Source organism: Sus scrofa, chromosome 12 (assembly GCF_000003025.6).
Source record: "Sus scrofa isolate TJ Tabasco breed Duroc chromosome 12, Sscrofa11.1, whole genome shotgun sequence".
Taxonomy (NCBI): domain Eukaryota; kingdom Metazoa; phylum Chordata; class Mammalia; order Artiodactyla; family Suidae; genus Sus; species Sus scrofa.
This window is the reverse complement of record NC_010454.4, coordinates 4,876,640-4,888,642: the sequence shown is the minus strand read 5'-3', so window position 1 is coordinate 4,888,642 and position 12,003 is coordinate 4,876,640. Positions and strand designations below refer to the sequence as shown.

The 12,003-nt window shown below is 48.8% G+C and overlaps 1 long non-coding RNA gene across 1 annotated transcript in view; it reads left to right on the top strand.

The window, feature by feature from the left end:
• LOC110255965 overlaps nt 1-12,003 on the top strand; it is a 31,135-nt gene that overhangs the window by 12,297 nt on the left and 6,835 nt on the right. The window lies entirely within an intron of this gene.

The following is a 12,003-nucleotide window of genomic DNA, read 5'->3' as shown; positions in this document are numbered from 1 at the left end:
TGTGATTGCCTGCATTCTTGGCACAAACCCTTAGCCCATATCCTGGTGCCTGTTTGCAATGCCAGGCAAATGACGTGCATGGTGGGAAGGGACTTTCTTACCCACAGCCCTGGTTTGCCAAACGGAGCGCCTCTCACCCCGCCTGGCATTCTGTCGGAGGCACTGGCCATCAGTGCCCTGGCTTCCACAGAGCTTGGAGATCTGGCTGAGCTCCTGGGTGCCAGCTGAACTCCTGTTCACAACCTGTGCCTCTCAGCACCTGAGGAGTGGGTTGAACCGGGAGTCCTTGAAGCCAGCTGGTAGGGCAGGTTCACTCCGAGGTCTAGCTTCCGGGTTCTCGGGTTCTCAGCTTCCAGCCCCGCAGGCTGCTGTGTGCACCTGGGCTGAATAGGAGAGGCAGGGACTACAAGCTTTCATGGAGACTGACTTGCCAACAGTTTTTCAAATGTCATTACAATTTTCATGTTCTGGAGGATCTGCTTTTTCTTTCCTTTTTAAGCGAAGGCTTTTGACTTTCGTCTCCTTTATATACCAGCCCATAGGATACGTGAGGCCTTACAGGCAGAGGAGTTGTTAAAAGATTGTTTTCAGTAAAAGGTAAAATCATGGCTCTCATACACACATATGTGAAACATGAAAATGCGTTAAAGATTTTATTCCATTCATGAACGAAGCAGGCAGACATAGTAACTGATTCAAGGGAGACATAGAAGAGTTCCTGTTGTGGCTCAGTGGTTAACGCATCTGACTAGGAACCATGAGGTTGCGGGTTCAATCCCTGGCCTCGCTCAGTGAGTGAAGGATCCGGCGTTGCCGTGAGCTGCCTAAGACAAAAAAAAAAAAAAAGAGAGAAAGAGACATGGAGAAGCTCACATTAATGAAGAGTGAGGACTGTGGAAATGCATCTCGAATGGGGGCAAACTGGTTTCTCCTGAGGGAGAAGGGAAGTCACAGCCAGGGAACAATTTGTGTGCTTATCAACAGTTGTAAAGCGGCTGCAAGGCGATGGGAAGCCAACGTCGGCCAACTGGAGGGCTGTCCTCTAAATGATGCATAGTCTTCCATCAAAGCACAACAGTTTTCAAGAGTGTGTAAGCCTTAGGACCACTCCAGGATTAGAATTCATTTTTCTTTTGCAGGTGAAGGAATTGGCTATTTTTTTTTTCATTTTTTAAAGTTTTATTGAAGTATGGCTAATTTACAATGTGATAATTTCTGCTGTACAACAGAGTGATTCAGTTATACATATACGCAGGATTGGAATTCTTTTTTTTTGGACTTTTTGCCATTTCTTGGGCCGCTCCCGCAGCATACGGAGGTTCCCAGGCTAGGGGTTGAATCGAGCTGTAGTTGCCGGCCTACACCAGAGCCACAGCAATGCAGGATCTGAGCCAGGTCTGCAACCTACACCACAGCTCATGGCAATGCCGGATCCTTAACCATTTTTATTTTAAAGCTTAATTTGTCTGGTATTACTATAGCCATTTCAGCTCTCTTATGGTTGTTGTGTGCTTTCTAGAATTTTTTTCATCTTTTTACTTTCAGCTAAGCTGTATCTTTGAATCTAACGTGGGTCTCTTGTAGATAGCATACGGCTGGCTCTTTTTTTAAAAAGATCCAGTCTGACAATTTCTGACTTTTGATTGGGTTTTTAAACTCTGCACGTTAATGATATTATTGATAGGTGGATTTATATCTGCCACTTTGCTTCTTGAGGTTTATACGTCTCCTAATTCCTCTGTTCCTCCTTTTCTACCGCCTTTCATCTTAACTGGATAGTTTCTGACATACCATTTTAATTCTTTCAATGCTTTCAAACTATTTGTTCTTTTCCTATAGGAAAACAGGACTGTAGCTGCTATGGAACTTGAAGCTGCTCTAGGGCTTACAGTACACATGTCTCAGAATCTCCTCCTTGACATGTGCGCTAACTTCATTCCAGTAAGAAATCAAATCCTCCTCCTACAGCTTTAGTTCCCTTTCCTCACTCTTTTTGCGATAGTCTTGCCGTAATGTATGTCGATATGTGTTACAAACTCAACAATACGTTCTTATAATCATCGTTTTATATAATCTTAGGGGTTTTTTTGGTTTGTTTTTTTTGGTCTTTTGTTGTTTTAGGGCCCCGCCCGCAGCATATGGAGGGTCCCAGGCCAGGGGTCTAATAGGAGCTACAGCTGCTGGCCGACACCCCAGCAACACCAGATCCGAGCCATGTCTGCGACCTACCCCCCACAGCTTTGACCCCCTGAGCGAGGCCACGAGAGCCCAAGGATTGAACCTGCAACCTCATGGTTCCCAGTGGAATTCGTTTCTGCTGCGCCACGATGGGAACGCCTCATCTCAGGTGTTTGAAAGACGCAAAGGGGCAAAAAGAGAGCCCACACAGATTTATGCAGCGAAAAAATTAATCTTCTTCTTCATCACTCTGGTTCTCTGTATTTGCTCTTGTAGATTTGCAGTACTGTGCGCTGTCGTTTCCTTTTGTCCAGTAGACCTTCCTTCTCACCGCCTGCCTTTGTGTCGTCAAGTATGTCCACATTCCTTCGTTATAAGCCCAAGAGTGTGATTTTCTGGATGCTGTTTTATGAGATGGCTTTTGAAATCAGTTGAGAGAGGGCCGAGCAGTAACCACGCAGGCACACCGCCTCTCATTATGGCCACACGCTCGCCTTTCCTGGGGTTCCTGTGGGTTTTTTACGTGGATTTAAATCGCTCTCGGGGATCGCTTCCTTTCTGCTTGTAGAACTTTTTTTTTTTTTTTCCTTGGCGGCACTTATTTCTGCAAGTATCACGAGGTTACTTTCCCTTTTAATGGTTTTCCTACAATGTGCTTGTCTCTGAGGAACCGAGAGATGTTCACAGCGTCCGGGCCCTGTCACCTTTCATTATGAAGACAGAGGGCGAAGGCCGCGGGGGAGGCTTTCGGGGGCCTGAAGTACAGGCTGGTGGTTATGGCTCGTGCTGTGCCAGGTGCGGGCACCAGAGACCAAGGTGCTTATTGGTCTTACATGCCTGTGACAAGGGGCTTTCTAAAGTGCGGGGTCCAGGGAGGGGCTCTTTGTGTCTGCAGGCGACGCTGTCCTGTGCTCCCCTTTAGCCAGACTTGCGTGTTTGCCCAGCTAGAATGAGAAGGCCCCTGGCGCCTCAAGCCGCAGTGTTTTCCTTTGTAACAGGGTCAGCTGGCATAACCCTTTCCTAGATGTTTCAGAGACACACAAAGGCGAAAATAATGTCATTTGGTAAAAAGGGGAAAAAACAGAGAACTTGACTCTGTGAATCTTTGTGGTTAAGGAAGGAAGGATGATGCGGGGTGCCCTAGGCAAGGGTTCGTTACTAGGCTGGCTTTCTCATCTTCCTTCCACACAGAACGTTCTGCCCCCTGGATGGTCACGCTAGCCAGGTGTGCGTGTCTTGGGCACTGATTCTGCCTCAGATGGCCTGTTAAGAGCCCTCTGGGCTGCCGGAAAGGCCAGGCAGACCGTGATGGACTTATGTGATGACTTTTCTGCTGCCTCTGGACCCCCCTATGGTATTTCTTGTTCTCTTAAGTCTCCAGTATCGACAATAGAGCCTAGTTTGTCGGCTTGTTTTTTTTTTTTTTTTTTTTTTTTTGGTCTTTTTGCTTTTTAGGGCCACACCCACAGCCTATGGAGGTTCCCAGGCTAGGGGTCCAACCAAAGCTGTAGCTGCCGGCCTGCCCCACAGCTAACGAACGGGTCCTTAACCCACTGCAAGGCCAGAGATCGAACCTGTGTCCTCATGGATGCTAGTCGGGTTCACTAACTGCTGAGCCGCGACGGGCACGCCCTAGTTCGTCTTCTAAGGTCATAGCTTACCCTTCCCCAGGGCGCGGGGGACCATCTGCCATCCTGCTTCTCCTTTCCGAGGAACTAGTCTGATGGAAAGAAAGGTACATATGCGCCTCAGCCCAGGGTCACGGTGACAAGCGCCGTCTAAAAGAAACGCGACACAAATCGAAGTTTTGCTGGCACATTCACTTGATTTGCCTTTATTGAGGGCTTACTCGGTGTCGGTCCCCTGGGGTATCAAGTGTCACCTGGTGTGTGGCTCTGTGACGGAAGACACGGGAGCCGCTGGAAGTGCACAGGGAGGGCATGTCTCACCAGCATGCGGGCAAAAAGGTTCCCTACGCCTTGTTCCCATCATGGCCAGTGAGGCCCCTCGAATGACGTGGGACACAGACACACAAAGGGCAGCACCAGGAAGGCAGAGGATGAGGGTCCAGCCAGAGAACTCTACCCTGGCCACTGCCAGCCCAGATTTCCAGCGGGACCCAGAGAGGAAGGGTTGAGAATTAACGGCCAAACTGCACAATGGCCCGATGTTAATACTGATTGTGTCGCTGTTCCCATTGTGGCTCAGTGGGTTAAGAACCCGACTGGTATCCATGAGGACGCAGCTTCAATCCCTGGCCTCGCTCAGTGGGTCAAGGATCTGGCGTTGCCGTGGCTGTGGTGCCGGCTGGCAGCTGCAGCTCCCATTTGACCCCTAGCCTGGGAACGTCCATATGCCGCAGGTGCGGCCCTAAAAATAAGAATAACGATGAGGATGATGGTTGTGTTGAAGGCACTTTGGTGGAGAGCTTTTCAGCGTTGGCAGGAGACTTATTTTGAACGGTCTCCCCAGCATCAAGCACCTTTGGTGCTGCACATACAGTGACAAGCAACACTAAGCAAGTCTGGCTCTCACGGAGGTTAACGACCCACCGCAGGACAGGTAAATCATTGAGCAGATAGCAATCGGTGCTGTAAGGAACAGTGGGGCGGGCGGAGAGCTGAGGTCAGGGGTGAGCCCTCTGCGGGCTGACCAGGTCAAGGAAGGCAGCAAGCCACCGGACGGGTGTGGGCAGAAACTGGGCGGAGCCGAAGGAACTGGAACCGCAGGGCCCTGAGTCAGGAACAGGCTTGGTGCTTTTTAAGAGGCGCACAAAGGCTGGTGTGGCTGGAGCCGAGTGAACAAAGGGAAGGCAGATGGAGGTACCCGAATAGAATAAACAGCCTCAAAAGCGAAATCTTCTCCCGACCCAGAAAATCTCTCCGTGAAGACAGAGGAGGAAGAAGACAATTTCATTGTTGAATATGCCCTAAACCAGAATTGCGGGCGTCACACACGATCCACGCAGAGGTGCAAAACCAGAAAGACGCCTCGCCCTTTCCTGCAGCCAAGCAGATACACTCACTGCAAACGCCCTGGCAAGATGGACAGGGCCTGCTGCTCCAGTGCGGGGACTTGGCAGCACCCTCTGTCACAGAGCTCATCCTAACTTCCCCTGGTGGTGGGCGTGGCTGGCTTCATCCAAAGGGAACTAAGCAGGACCCTGAGCTCCGCAAAAACGGGGGGATGGGGCCCTCTCGGCCGCGATGACATCACTTCAGAGCGATGCTTCCCCACTTCTAGAGAGAGACATTTCTGGGTCTGGCAAGAGGATGCTTTAGCTTTGAAGACTGAGGAGTTCCCTCGTGACGCAGCAGGTTAAGGATCCGGCATTGTCGCTGCTGTGGCTCAGGTTGGATCCCTGGCTCAGGAACTTTCCACATGCTGAGGGCATGGCCAGAAAAGGGGTGGGGGCAGATTCACTTACATTTCAAAGAGGTAAAGAAATTACAAGTTTTCTAAAGAAAAGGGAGGAATGAAGCCTTTATCCTAGAAAAGCCGGAGCGTGCGGGTGGGGTGGGGGGTGTATTCTAAGTGTGGTGAGAAGCCCCAGGAGGCAGGTGCAGGGTGGTGTTGGGTGGAGACCCGGCCCCAGGCTTGGCCAGGGGGGCCCTGGGGGCTCCGGAAGGTTGAGCATGGTGCTGTTTTCCTTTCGTGGTTCCTGCCGCATAGCCAGTGGGTCTGCTGCACTCAGCTCAGCGCTTGGGGTGATGAGCCTGTGTGTTTCTCTCCTTTGTTTGGCCGGAGGCCCTGACCACTGTAGGATGAGAGCCACACGGCCATTGTAGAATATACCCATTCTTTTTTTTTTTGGTTTTTAGGGCTGCACCCGTGGCACAGGGAAGTTCCCAAGCTAGGGGTTGAATCGGATCTGCAGCTGTGGGCCTACACCACAGCCACAGCCACACGGGATCTGAGCTGTGTCTGCAACCTACACCACAACTCACGGCAACGCTGGGTCCCCAACCCACTGAGCGAGGCCAGGGATCGAACCCGTGTCCTCATGGATACTAGTTGGGTTCATTTCCACTGCGCCACAACAGGAACTCCCAGAACGTATTCATTCTTCTTCCACTTTTCTGGTCTTTTCTCCGGGACAGGCACTCTTGAACATGTCAAACTCTCCGTGAACGGGGGAAATGACGTAAAGCTTTGGGGAACAGACTCCAAGGAGCGATCTTTTCAAAAAAAAAAAAAAAAAAGAAAATGTCACAGAATAAAGAATAAAGAAATGCTGATAAATGGCTGTGCTGCCTCGTAGTCAACTTGCAGCTGCAAGGAAAGCTTCTGGGTGTGGCAGGTGCCCGATAAAGCCAGCAAAGAGGGAGGGACCATGCTCCCCAGATCCGAGGGTTTTTTCCTGGTGTTCCACAGGGTCCTTTGTGCTGCATCATCCCTTATGTAACTGCTTGCCAGTAGCCTACTCCATGGAAACAAACAAGTCTCAGAAAAGAAGCAAATTAATCCCATACAGTTTCTTTCATGCTTGTGGCATTGACTCCTGCATAGAGTTAACATCAGCAGTGCTCTGAATGCTTTTGCTCTGCCTTCCAGGCCAGAAGCTCATTCTTCCCCATGGAGATCCACCTGCTCCCCCAAAATCAAGCACCCCCGGGCTGTGGCAGTTGCTCTTGCTGGCTTTAGGCCATTTGCTGCTGGTGGTGTTTGCTGTAGAGCCCTGCCTCTGTCTCCAACCAGCAGGCCTTTTAGGAAACAGGAAGTTAATGGATCTTTTCTCTGCATCGAAAGGAAGATTAGTTGTGCTGGGTTTTTAAGTTTCAGGCTGACCTTGGCTCTCAGAACTGCGCATTTAATTCTATGTCCTGTGTGGGTGCTTTACAATGGGAACCTCTATCCCCTAAAAGCACCGTTGCCACCAGTAAAGGCAGCTCTTTGTCAGATCATGTAATAAGAACGACCCTCAGGGTTCTTTGGAAATGAATGTCCTTTGATTCTTAGGAGGCCCTGCCCCATCTCAGGTTGGCAAAGCTGTTTTTCTGAAGCTCCTGGCTCTAACTGGGCATCAGTAGTTTCCACAGGAAGCAGGGTCCTGCTGCCAGCGATGCAGAATTTCACCTGCTTCCCCTTCTCCCTCATTTCATCCTGCTGATGCCGGAATCGGGGCTCTTGTTCATGCAGCTGAAGAACGAACTTCAAGAACACACAGGCAGCAAGCAGGAAAACAAACAGCTCCCAGGACAGACTGGGAGGTAGAAGAAGAGCCCCCCTTTCTCTATTGTCCTATAGGGGTTTTTATCCCTTAAAGATGGGGGGGTACCAACGTGGGGTCCAGAGAGATGTGGTCTTCTCCCATTGGCCTTGCTCAGTGACCTGCATCAGTCCTTGTCCCATAGGGGGCAGAAACGTCCCAGAAGTCTCGTAGTTTCTTTGCCCTTCTCGTCCCCTAAACTGAATCCCCATTCCTCTCATTCCTTGTCTATCAGTTGAGGAGTGGATTAGAGGTTAAAGTCCATCTGGGCGCAGGTCCACGCCCTACAGTCAACAAGGCCCGTGGGGATGTCACTCCCTGGAGCCCTTAAGCCACACATGCTCATCAATGGCCACATCAAAGACGGCACCCGAGCCCTTGCTCCTACCCTGACTCCCCGAGTTAGTCTGCTGCCTCACTGCCACTACCCAGCTGTATAAATTTGAGCAAATCATTCCTTAATGGTTATGATAATAAGAGTTTACAAGCACACAGGCTATGCTAAGCACTTATATATTTGACCTATTTTTAATGCTATAACAACGCATTTTAATAAGGTCTTAATTGTGTGCCAATGATCATTTAAACTAACAGCAATACTTCAAAACATTCTGCATCCAGAACTTACAGATCACATTTCTTTAATAACAGAGTGTCTGGGAGTTCCCACTGTGGCTCAGTAGGTTAAGAATCTGACTAGGGTGCAGGTTAGGTCCCTGGCCTCGCTCAGTGGGGTAAGGATCTGACGTCACCATAGTTTGTTGCGAAGGCCCCAGAGGCGGCTCGGACCTGGTGTTGCTGTGGCTGTGGCGCAGGCCGGCAGCTGCAGCTCCGATTCGCTCCCTAGCCTGGGAACCTCCATGTGCCGCGGGTGTGGCCCTAAAAAGACAAAAAAAAAAAAAAAAAAAAAAAAAAAGAAAGAAAGTTTTAAGCAGATTATGGTATAAGACATCAGAAATTTATTGTGCTAGAGACAGAAGGGGGGAATCTGAATAAAACAAAAACTTCAGCGAATGAGGTTCATAAATATCCGGTTAACTCAGGTTTGATGCTGTTATAAGGACCGGGAGTCTTTTTATTTATTTCTTTACTTAGGCCCTGCTCTAGGCCTGCAGAAGCTCCTGGGCCAGGGATGGAACCTGAGCCACAGCGGGGACAACGCCATGGCCTTAATCACCAGGTCGCCAGGGAACTCCTGGACTAGGGGGTCTCTGAGCATCAAATACTGCTTATAAACCTAAAAAATTCCCCGAATATCAGCACTATACTTTCTAATCTCAGCACAGACTTTTCCTTAAATATTTTTTACACTGTTGTTTCACTGTGTTGTTGTTGTTTTTTTTTTAATTTAAAGTCTCATTGTTACAAAGTTGTGCCAATTTCTGCTGTGCAGCGCAGGGAGTCAGTGACACATAAGGGTAAACATTCTTTTTTATATGCTTTTCCATCATGGTCTATTCCAGGAAATTGAAGCGAGTTCCCTGTGCTGCACAGTAGGACCTCATTGTTTGTCCATTCTAAATGGAATAGTTTGCATCCACTAACCCCAAACGCCCAGTCTCTCCCACTCCCTCCCCCACTTGGCAACCGCAAGTCTCTTCTCTGTGTCGGTGAGTCTGTCTCTCTTCTGTAGATCCGTTCATTTGTGCCGTATTTTAGATTCCACATATGTGACAGCATATGGTATTTGTCTTTATCTGACTTGCTTCACTTAATTTGATCATCTCTAGGTCCACCCACGTGGCTGCAAATTGCATTATTTCATTCATTTTTTTTTTTTTTTTGTCTTTTTGCCATTTCTTGGGCCGCTCCCGCGGCATATGGAGGTTCCCAGGCTAGGGGTCCAATCGGAGCTGTAGCCACCGGCCTACGCCAGAGCCACAGCAACACTGGATCCGAGCCACGTCTGCGACCTACCCCACAGCTCACGGCAACGCCGGATCGTTAACCCACTGAGCAAGGGCAGGGACCAAACCCGCAACCTCATGGTTCCTAGTCGGATTCGTTAACCACTGCGCCACGACGGGAACTCCTATTTCATTCTTTTTTACGGCTGAGTGGTACTCCATTGTGCATATGTACCATATCTTCTTAATCCATTCATCTGTTGATGGACATTTAGGCTGTTTCCATGTCTTGGCTATTGTGAATAGGGCTACTGTGAACACACGGGTGCATGTATCTTTTTGAATTATAGTTTTGTCCAGCTATATGCCCTGGAGTGGGATTGCAGGATCATATGGTAATTCTATTTGTCGTTTTCCATAGTGGCTGCACTAATTTACATTCCTGCCAACAGTGTAGGAGGGCTCCCTTTTCTCCACACCCTCTCCAGCTTTTGTTACTTGTGGACTTTTTGATGATGCTCACTCTGACTGGTGCCAGGTGGTACCTCCCTGTAGTTTTGATTTGCCTTTCTCTAATAACGCAGGATGTTGAGCATCTTTTCATGTGCCTATTGGCCATCCACATGTCTTCTTTGGAGAAACGATTATTTAGGTCTTTTGCCCATTTTTAGATTGCGTTGTTTGTTTTTACGTTGAGCTGCATGACCTGCTTGTGTATTTATATAATATATATTTGGAGGAGTTCCTGTCGTGGCGCAGTGGTTAATGAATCTGACTAGGAACCATGAGGTTGAGGGTTCGGTCCCTGGCCTTGCTCAGTGGGCTAAGGATCCGGCGTTGCCATGAGCTGTGGTGTAGGTAGCAGATGCGGCTCGGATCCCACGTTGCTGTGGCTCTGGCGTAGGCTGGTGGCGACAGCTCCAATTAGACCCCTAGCCTGGGAACTCCATATGCTGTGGGAGCAGCCCTAAAAAAGGCAAAAAGACAAAAAATAAAATAAAAATATACATTTGGAGATATATATATTTGGAGATTAAGCTTTTGTTGGCTGCATTGTTTGCAAATATTTTCTCCCATTCTGTTGGTTGTCTTCAAGGTTTTGTTTATTTTATATCCTTTGTTGTGTAAACTCTTGTAAGTTTGATTAGGTTCCATTTGATTTTTTTTTTTTTTTTTTGTCTTTTGTCTTTTTTGTTGTTGTTGTTGTTGCTATTTCTTGGGCCACTCCCCCGGCATATGGAGGTTCCCAGGCTAGGGGTTGAATTGGAGCTGGAGCCACCGGCCTACGCCAGAGCCACAGCAACGCGGGATCCCAGCCGCGTCTGCAACCTACACCACAGCTCACGGCAACGCCGGATCATTAACCCACTGAGCAAGGGCAGGGACCGAACCCGCAACCTCATGGTTCCTAGTCAGATCCGTTAACCACTGCGCCACGACGGGAACTCCGGTTCCATTTGTTTATTTTTGCTTTTATTTCTATTGCCCCGGGAGGTTTTCTTTCCCTTTACAATTCAGAATCCTGCTGTTCATTTGTCAAATATATGAATAATCTGGAGTTCCTGTTGTGGCTCAGAAGAAACAATCCAACTAGCATCCATGAGGACGAAGGTTCAATCCCTGGCCTCGCTCAGTGGGTTAAGGATCTTGCATTGCCGTGAGCTGTGGTGTAGGTTGCAGACTCGGCTCAGATCCTGCGTTGCTGTGGTCTAGGCCAGCAGCCACAGTTCCTATTCACCTCCTAGCCTGGGAACCTCAGGCAGCTGCAGTCCTAAAAAGAGAAATATATATATATGTGCGTGTGTGTGTGTGTGTGTGTGTGTGTGTGTATGTGAATAATCTCTAGTTAATTTCTTCAGCTTAATTACTGATGTCACCCTTCAGATACTGATGGTTGTATTCATTTTCTTATAAATTGTTCCCCTGTGAACCTAAGGGCCCATTGAGACACACTTTGATACAAATTGGCCTTAGAGATACTTTACTCTTGAAAAACTCAGCAGGTGTTTATGGAAAGCCTTCTACATTTCCACACCTGCCCCCAGAGAGCGCACCTTCTGGAACAGAGCAAGTTGGGCCCTGGGTCCGAGTCACAGTTAGCCTTCTTTTCACCTTCCCAGAGTTGCTTCCCTCTTGATGCCTCCCTGAGGGCAAATAGACCCTTGTCTTCGGCGTCTCCCTCTTCACATTCTCATCAGGGGAACTTTGAGATCTGCGTGTTGGCTGGGCCGATGCTTTCCTTTCTCCAGTTGCCTCTGCTCCTTTGGACAATGTCAGATATTTCATTTTCCCTTTCAGTTCTCCCCAGCGCTCCATCTGCAGTTTCTCCGTCCAATTCTGCCTTTTCTGTGACACTCTGTTCCAGCCTTCTGTTCCCCCGTTCGCTTGCCTTTGGTGTCTTTCTTCCTTTGTCTGGCGCTCCCAATCTGCCTTTCCTCGCTTCTCACCAACTCCAGTGACTAATGACTAATCGTAACACCCCTGTAAGTGCGGAGTCTTACAGGAAATAATATTCGTCAGGGAGTTCCCACCGTGGTGCAGCGGAAACGAATCTGACTAGGAACCGTGAGGTTGCGGGTTCAATCCCTGGCCTCGCTCAGTGGGTCAAGGATCTGGCGTTGCTGTGGCTGTGGTGTAGGCTGGCAGCTGTATCTCCGATTAGACCCCTAGCCTGGGAACCTCCACATGCCACGGTGCGTCTCTAAAAAGCAATAATAATAATAATAATAATAATAATAATAATAATAACAGCATTTCCAGTCAGCCTTT